General features: G+C 32.8%; 1 protein-coding gene across 1 annotated transcript in view; it reads right to left on the reverse strand.

The window, feature by feature from the left end:
- The window catches only part of PAWR (pro-apoptotic WT1 regulator), a 99,932-nt gene that overhangs the window by 47,676 nt on the left and 43,552 nt on the right, over positions 1–8,704 (reverse strand).

Consider the following 8,704-nt stretch of genomic DNA (forward strand, 5'->3'; position numbering starts at 1 on the left):
TAAGCAGTTTAACTACAAACCCTAAAATCAATTTTCTAACTGCCAGGTGTAACCTATTCGCCAGTCAAGAAATCCATTTAGTGCACTGAATTATTTTAAAAAGACAGAGAAAGAGAGAGAAAAGAAAAGAACAGAAAATACCGGTGAGCTATTATCAGAGTGTACTGGGCCACTCTGTAGAACATGGAATTACTGGGAATTGCAAGAAAAAGAGTGGCCACGAATTGGTGATTATTGTAGCTGGATGACAGTTATGTAAGGGTTCATCTACTTTGCAGTTCTGTGTATGTCAACATTTTTACTTTTTTAAAAGGGACTTTCTAAAGGAATTCTATCAGGTCTCTTTTCCATGTTTACTTAGTCACCGACAACAAACCAAGCTTTCCCAAGTTTCATCCATCACTGCAGACTCTCATTTCCACATTGCTCTGTAAATTCCCTAATCTGATTCAATCCTGTGTGTCTCCTCTCGCTTCCAAATCATTCTATTGTGCTCTCTGGAATTCCTGCTAATTAATTTTTTGCTCTCCTCAGCAGCAAAATGAAACTTAGTTGGCTCCTTGAGAAAGCTCTTTCCCCTGAACCTCTCTCACATGGACGCTATTTATTTCTTATTTGCTTTATACCTTTAGGGCCTGGCCCAGTGTAGGGAGCAAATTTCTCCTTTGGCCACAATGCTCTAACCCAATGGTTCTAATTCAGTCCACGAGAGATGGAATTTTGGAAGGTATTTTTGGTCATACTGAGGACCAAAGGATACTACCAGTTTATAGATTACAAGTGTGGAACAGGTATTTTGCAATATGAAAAATTAGTCCTTCTAAGAATGAACTGACCCACATCCCATTCAAATGTAGAATGTAATACTGACTAGTCATGCAGATTAAAAATTTATAATTATCTGAGCCTAAACACATTATACCTCTAAAATACAGAAAGAGGTGTTTACAGGGATTTAAAATATACACAGACTTTTCCAGGAAGACAACACCCTGTAGATCCAGGGAATACAATATTTTGGTTGTTAGTAATCTTATGTTTTAAAAGTTGCTCAACATTTTGGAGGATGTCACTAACAGTAAAACCATTCATAGTATTTGAGTCACTAATAAAGCACATTTTTATCACTCTAAAAAAAGTTTGAAAGCCACTGTACTATGTTTTTATAACTCTAAGACCTTGCTTGAGTTGAGGTGAGAGACTGTACATAACAATAACAACATTACTATAGTATACCATATTTTTATTACAAAACATGGCCTCTATCATACATATTCAATAAATATTTGCTGAACTAAGTGCTGGGGTGTACAGTGGAGAGACTAGACGACTGGATCAGATTACAAAGGACACTGAGGCTAAGGAGTACAGCCAATCATCATTTAATTTCTTGAACAAATGAGAGATAACATACTGCTTTTGAAAAACTATGCTTAGGGTGATATATATGTGAAATATGCAAAAAATAAACTTGACTTGGAAATTTTATTAGTAATTTCCTTCTACTAAAATTTCTATCACTATAGCTCAAAGGTTTTTAATATATCAAAAATTTAATAACTTCATAGACTAAACTAACTGAAAAGGATCCATTTCATGGTAGCTTTTCCCTATTGATATTATAAACCAGAATTCCACATAATTCAGTTCAGTAAAAGCAATCAAACATACTATTTCTCTACTTTAAACACAATTTATGTTAATATTTTGAAATGCTTCTAATATATGGAGAAGAGCATATTCCATAGGACTTTTTACTTATATTAATAAGAATTCTTGGACAGCAAGGGTACACCTAAGCAAAATGCATAAGCATTACTCACAACTATTATTTATGTAAAACTATGTATACTGAGGCTCAAATAAGCTCTTTAAAAATAATAAAACTATACATACTGAATTAAACACAACTTTTATGAATACTTTAATTCAAAGAAATTAAAATTATTAATTTTTAATAAAATAAATGCTTAAGCCAAGTTTTGATCTTTTGATATTTTGACAGAATAAACTGTGGTATATATACTATCTCAGTTCTTAGAAGAATCCTGCTACATATTGCTTCACATTCCTTTCCCTTTTTTCACATTTATTCTCCTTCATAAGTGATGTCCTAAAAATTAATGAAAAAATTCATTCATCTCCAAACAATAGTGACAACAGTTCATAAAACCATTAAAAAGTCTGTATTTGGGATTACACAATTACAAACCATGAATGTGTATAAGTGCCTGTGCTTTCCAAAATGAAAGTTACTATATCCATGAAAGGCATTAAGGAGAGTTAAGGTAGATGCCACTCGTTTTCTTCAGTGAGACCACATCAATTCTATCAATACTGCTGCTTCTTCATCTGCCTCTCCCTCTCTGGTAATCTGGTCATACCTTCTTTCATCCTCCATTATTCCCTTCTCTAGCATATACCACTCTGTCATCACTCAACCTCTATCTAGCTTTTCCTTACCTTCCCTGCCTGCTCCTAAACTAAGAGGTTTATTTTGAAATGGTTAAAAAGAAACTTTCCTACAAAAAGAAAACTGAAATAAGATCAAATTAATAAGCATCTCTGTATGAAAAGAACTAAGCAAAATAAACAAATGACCTCTCTCCTCTTATTAGGTAGCTGAAAAAAGCCACACATACCTATATTACAATGATTTTAAAAGGCTACAGAGAGAGAGAGATACACACACACACACACACACACACACACACACACACACACACACTTCTCTCTCTCTCTCTCTCTCTCTCTCTCTCTCTCTCTCTCTCTCTCCGCTTGACTGAGAGAGCCTTAAACTAGAAAGTTTGGGAATTAAGTGAAGTAAATTAAACTATATGAATCCCCAAAACTAATTTATTAAATACCTTGATTAACTTCGTAAATTAGCAACCAATTTTATCTATCATACTGAATTTCTTATGCTTTCTAACAGCTTCATAACACACTAATAGAAATACTTTGATTTCATGGGTTCAAAAGCTGAGCCTGCAACAAAGTTAGCATTTTAGAAAAAAAAGAAATTGTATTTATAAAGAATCCAAAAATATAACCTCCAAAGACAGGAAATGAAACAATTTCATTCTTCCACAATTTTAAAGCACCTTCCCCCCCCCGCCCACCATTAAAATTCTGTAAACCAATACTATCAGATATGACTCAACCATGCTCAGATCCAACCATGCCACCTTGCACAGGGATCCTACCAAGTCTCGGGTCTAAGCAGTGTTAAGTTCTCTAAATAGTAACATGCATGATTAGAAAGGCAGCACTCTTGGCCACATCAACAAACAATAATAATAATTTAAAAACTATAGTTGGATACCTTTTATTTCAACAGAAAGTGACAATTTTCTAATTACAAAATTAATGTACATTACAAAAAAAAAATCTTTAAGATAGAGAAAAAATAAGAAATAATCCTTAATCTTAAAATAAATAACTGTTATTGCTTCGGTAAAAAGCCTTCTGCTAGAACTTTTTTTCTTTTAAATTCAGATAATTGTAGACATCCTGTTTTGAGATCAATTTGTATCATCTCTAAATTTTAGTCGCAGCATAGTGCGATGTCGGATTAAGAATTCAGGATGGTTTATTTAATCATGTCTGTGTAGGGGACATAGACTAAATAGCTTTTTACATACATCTCTATTTTTTTAATGATCTTTAAATACGCTGCCAAATTTTCCTTCAAGAAGGTTGCCCCATCCTCCTTTTTCAATTCTCTTTAAACATATTAGGGCTTCACTGAATCCTAGTTAGCAAGATGAACTAGTGTTATATTTGTATTGGCTTTATGTATTTATGTATTTTCACTGATGTCTTCTCTCAACTCTTACACTGGTTTATTCACTTACTTAGTTTTTTAAAGATTCTTTATATAATAAGATGGTAACCTTTGTCTATCATATAGTCAATTTTTTTTTCTAGTTCACCTTTTAATTGTTTAAATTTTCCGTTTGAGATTTTCTCCCTGTGGTTTTAAGAAAATGTTTTCTACTTTAAGAATAAACATATCCTTTCTAATTTTTACTACCTCATTTTTAACTTTTTAACTCATTTCATATTCAATTTGTTGTATAGTGAGGTTGGAATCTAATGACTTTTTTTTTTAATAATAAGCCACTGTTCTAGGCATATACATGGAAAAAGCCAGAAAAGCAACACTGAAAGTGGGTTACATGAGTAATGACTCTCAGAAGAGTTCAGCGTCCCCCTCTATGTTTCATATCCAGGGTTCTAAGCAACCCATTTCCTCACCACCAACTCAAAATTCTATCTTCATTATATATTTTTATTTATGGCTATGTTTTTAGCATTCTATTCTGTCCCACTGATCTATCTATATTAATACCCACATCATATTATTTTTGTCATTGTAAGTTAACAGTATATTTAGTAATATCTAGCAGTTCCATTCATTATTATTCATTTTTAAAGCTCTCTTGGCCACTCTCAACCAATGTTTTCTCCTGGTAGAATAATTATTTCAATACATTTAAATTAATGTATAAATTATTTGGAGAAAAATACTGACATTTATTGGTTATGTGACCTCGCAAAATGGGAACAACAGTTCTACCCACATAATGAGTTGTTGTTATACAGGTTTGCAATGAGAACCAAGGAAATGAAAGCTGATATGGACTGTGGATAAACATAGCAAACAGAGGTGGAATCTGACTGGACTGGGAAGGCCAAATGAAGTAAGGTAGCAGAGTAACAGAGATTCCTAGTTTTCTAGTTCATAATGTCATTCATGTACAAAGAAAATTTTCAAAAAAGGGAAATGAGTTTGGTGTTGAGCATTTGAAATATTTATGGGATATACAAGAGGAAAGGAAGGACCAAGGTACAGATCAAAGGCTAAACCTCTTACTAACACTGCAGGGAGGCTCTTAAGATGGCTATAAATGGAGATAAGTTAGATAAAGGCAAACAAAAACAGAGTACTGAGAGTTCTGTAGTTTCTCTGAGAAATAATTGTGCACTTCTGACAGTCATGGGTAAAAGTTTAGGATAAGGTAATGGGTGTGAGGCAGATTAAGTTTAAAATAAATATTGTAAGAAGTATCAAAGTAATTGAAATGTAAAGGATTTCCAGATAAGTGCTGAGAGACTAGCTAAGAATGAAAATGCTAAGACTTCAAAATGGCACCAACCTGTAATATCAGCTGTTTATAATTTAAAGCTCATTATTGCTGTGAGTCCAATCCTACTATGAAAACTTACTCATCAATATTTTCAGCAAGTTGTTTTTGAAATAAGTGTGGAGGAGGGTCTTCCCATGTCCCTTATTGTTCAAACAGGTAACTCAGAAGCAAGTCTTGACCAGCAGGATATTAATTATGCAATTATACTTGAATTAACTTTGTTAATATTATTTTTCATCTGGGTTTTTTTTCCCCTCCTCTTAAGTTACTAACCTTAGTAAGAAACACTTCAGGATGATACTAATTTTAGGTGAAAATTCTTACCGGTTTTATGTTATATACTTTCTTTTATTATCTACAACCCAAGTTTCAACCTAATTAGACTTGTTTTTATGCTTAGTAGTTGGGAGTAGTAGGCCTGAGTATTTGTAACATAAAAATTCCTCAACATGAGTCAGACAAGCAATGCTAGGGAAACAAACTAAGCACTAATATAAAGAAAGAAACTATCCTCAGAAAGAACTATCAAAAGAGAGACAAGTATGTAAAATATATTCTATTTTAACTGTGTCAATGATGGCTCTTAAGCATAGTGCTGAGGTCAGAAAAATAAAACACACCCTTCAGCTCTACAGCTCACAAATTATTGATTATATGCCTAAAAAAGCAATGACATGAATAATCAATGAAAACAACCCCAAAAATATATATTTAACATATAACTACTATCAAATTTAAACAATCCAGTATTCACCATCTTTCTTTAGCTATACCCAATGATTCAATCTAATCCCATGATAGTTCTTCAACTTCCTAGATGCTTGGGCAATATACTTAGCCCCTCTATACTTCAGTTTTTCTCATCTGTAAAATGGAGCTAACAACAATAGTGTGCCCCCATTAAACTATAATAATTAAATGTATGCAAAAAGCTAAGAACAGTGATGCACAAAGCACTTAGTAAATAGTATAACTTCCATCAAAGAATATTCAAATGTATACATAAACATACTAATAATAGTAATAGCTAACTTTTACTAGACACTATGTACTAGGCATTATTCTAATACTTTATTTGGATTATTTCATTTAATTCTCTCACATAGGTACTACTATAGACTGGGTCAACGCTGTTTCAACTGGATTCACCTTCTTAATTCTCTATGCTTATCCAAACACAAGTATCCAATTAATTCTTCCATGCAGTAGGCACGTTGTATTTATTGAATATCAAATGAAATTTTGTCTGATTATTTGAAACGTAAAAAATAAGATTATACATTTTCAATTTCCTAATTTTTAACTCTAGTTCTTATTTACATACTACATATCATTGTTCCCTTCTTCCACATTTGCAAATCCTATCTACTTAATTAGATTTTAAGGATCCCATAGGCAGAAACCTAATCCAGTATTGTTTGTGTCCTTTTTTTTTTATCAGTAATACTTACACAATGTGAACTTAATACAAATGTATATTCCCTTAGTATTTCCTAAAACCATCATAAAAATTTTAAACAATTTTAACACCAAATTTATTCACTTTTTCAGAAATATTCCTTCTGCTTAAAAGTACAATTAGTAAAATCCTCATGTACACAGAAATAACTTCTGGTACCTACTTCCTATTTTATCCCAATCAATTTCACTACAGATTCTGAGAAACAGAATTTTTAAGAACTCTTAAAAATACAGCATGATTTAAGAAACACTATGCAGTAAAGCTCTTTTTCTTCAGCCCGGAACAAGGCAAAACTTTTGTCTTAAGTAATTAATATGGATTACTCTCAATCTCAAACTCTTCCACAAAAATAATGAAAAGCAGTGATTAATAAATTTAGATGATCTGAATGTAGTCTAGTCTACAAGGATTGCAGGCAAAAACCCTGAAACTTTTAATAAGTTACGTCTTACTAATTTTTGCAGGACTGTTTGTTTATAAAAACACAGCATTTCCTATAGTCTACCTACCTACTAAGATTTTGGGAGGCAGGGGAAGAGAAGAGTATAGAACAGAAGGCATCTACCACACGTTGAATTTTCTCCAATGCTATATACTTTTTCTGAGAATTCAGAAATATTTGGATAAACACAATGACAGAATAATTTATATACATACTTGAACAAAAGTAATGAGCACTAACTTCTCTGGAACTGAGAAATTATCCTGGAATTCCTTTTATGCTTAGAGAAACAAAACCACCAAACAGTTTGTCTCCTTTGGCCAGATTCAGTAGAGAACATCATTTGGTCAATACTACTGAAAAGAAATTACTAAATAAGGGAAAGTTATAGGAAACAGGATTCTAGAGAAGAATAGGTTGAGAGTCAGTTTTGCTAAGTGTCCACAAGCACAGCACAAAGCTCTGTAGAAGTTCTACAGAGGACCTAACTTTTTTGGTTTAGTGTCTGTAAAGTTCATCTTCAGTCTTCTTTTTCCTTCTAGTCTCTCTCAAGAATGTTTACATATCTGTTTAAACATCTTTGTCCTCTATATACATCCTTTCCCCTATATCTCATAGTCAATCTGAAAATAACATATATATCATTCATACCGATCTATACATTCATTTTTAAGAACAGTTCCTCTCACAATAAAAATTAAAATTTTATATCTACATAAAACAAAACTGATCTTGACTGGAAGCTAGCACTTAGCACAGAGGCTGGCACACTATAGGTATTTAATATAAAGTAAATGAATGAACAACTTAGTGAGAAATTAATCTACTTTAACTTAACATGTTCCTCACACACCAAGGGTCTTTCCTTAGCACACCCCTAGTCCTAAATCCTCTACTTCTCTTCCATCAGCCCAAAGACTCAAGGATTCAGTCCTATTTGCTGTACCTTCTTTTTCTATCCTAGGCTTGCGATCATAGTGCAACCCAAGTCAGCAAATCCAACCTGTACAACCAAAGGAGAGTCTGCCAAGCTAATACTTTGGATAGACACATCTCGAGAATAAAGGGAAAGAATCTAAGAGAAAACTGATTAGTTGGGAGAACAGGGACACAGTATGAAGGAACTCGATCCTAGAACAGTTTGATGGGTAGGGGTCTTGGATGAGAGCTTATGAGTACATATATGTGCATTTGAGAGTCTGAGGTTGGGGGAAGATAACTAAATTGTACTGGCAATGGCTAGACAGCAAAGAAAGTTAAAAAAAAAGAACCAAAAATGTAATCTCCATTTTGTCTAATTACCGTAAAACACCCATCATTTAATAGTAGGTTCATTTTACTTTAACTTTCATTAGATAGCATTAAACTGTATTTGAGCCCTTAATTCTCAGGGTGTTTTTTGATTATACAAAGGTAGTCAGTCAACTGATAGTTTAAAAAAAAATTTTTTTGGAGCAAACACTACTCATGTTAACTCAAATATAAAAATAATTAACAGCTAACAATTCTATAGCATTTATGTGCCAGGCACTGTTCTAAGTGCTTTTCAGAGCATAACTCTTTTAAAATCATCACAACAACCCTATGAGATAGATACTATTATTATCCCTACTTTACAAATTTGGAAACAGTTAAGCTTTTAAGGCT

Source organism: Pteropus alecto, unplaced genomic scaffold, assembly GCF_000325575.1.
Source record: "Pteropus alecto unplaced genomic scaffold, ASM32557v1 scaffold76, whole genome shotgun sequence".
Lineage (NCBI taxonomy): Eukaryota > Metazoa > Chordata > Mammalia > Chiroptera > Pteropodidae > Pteropus > Pteropus alecto.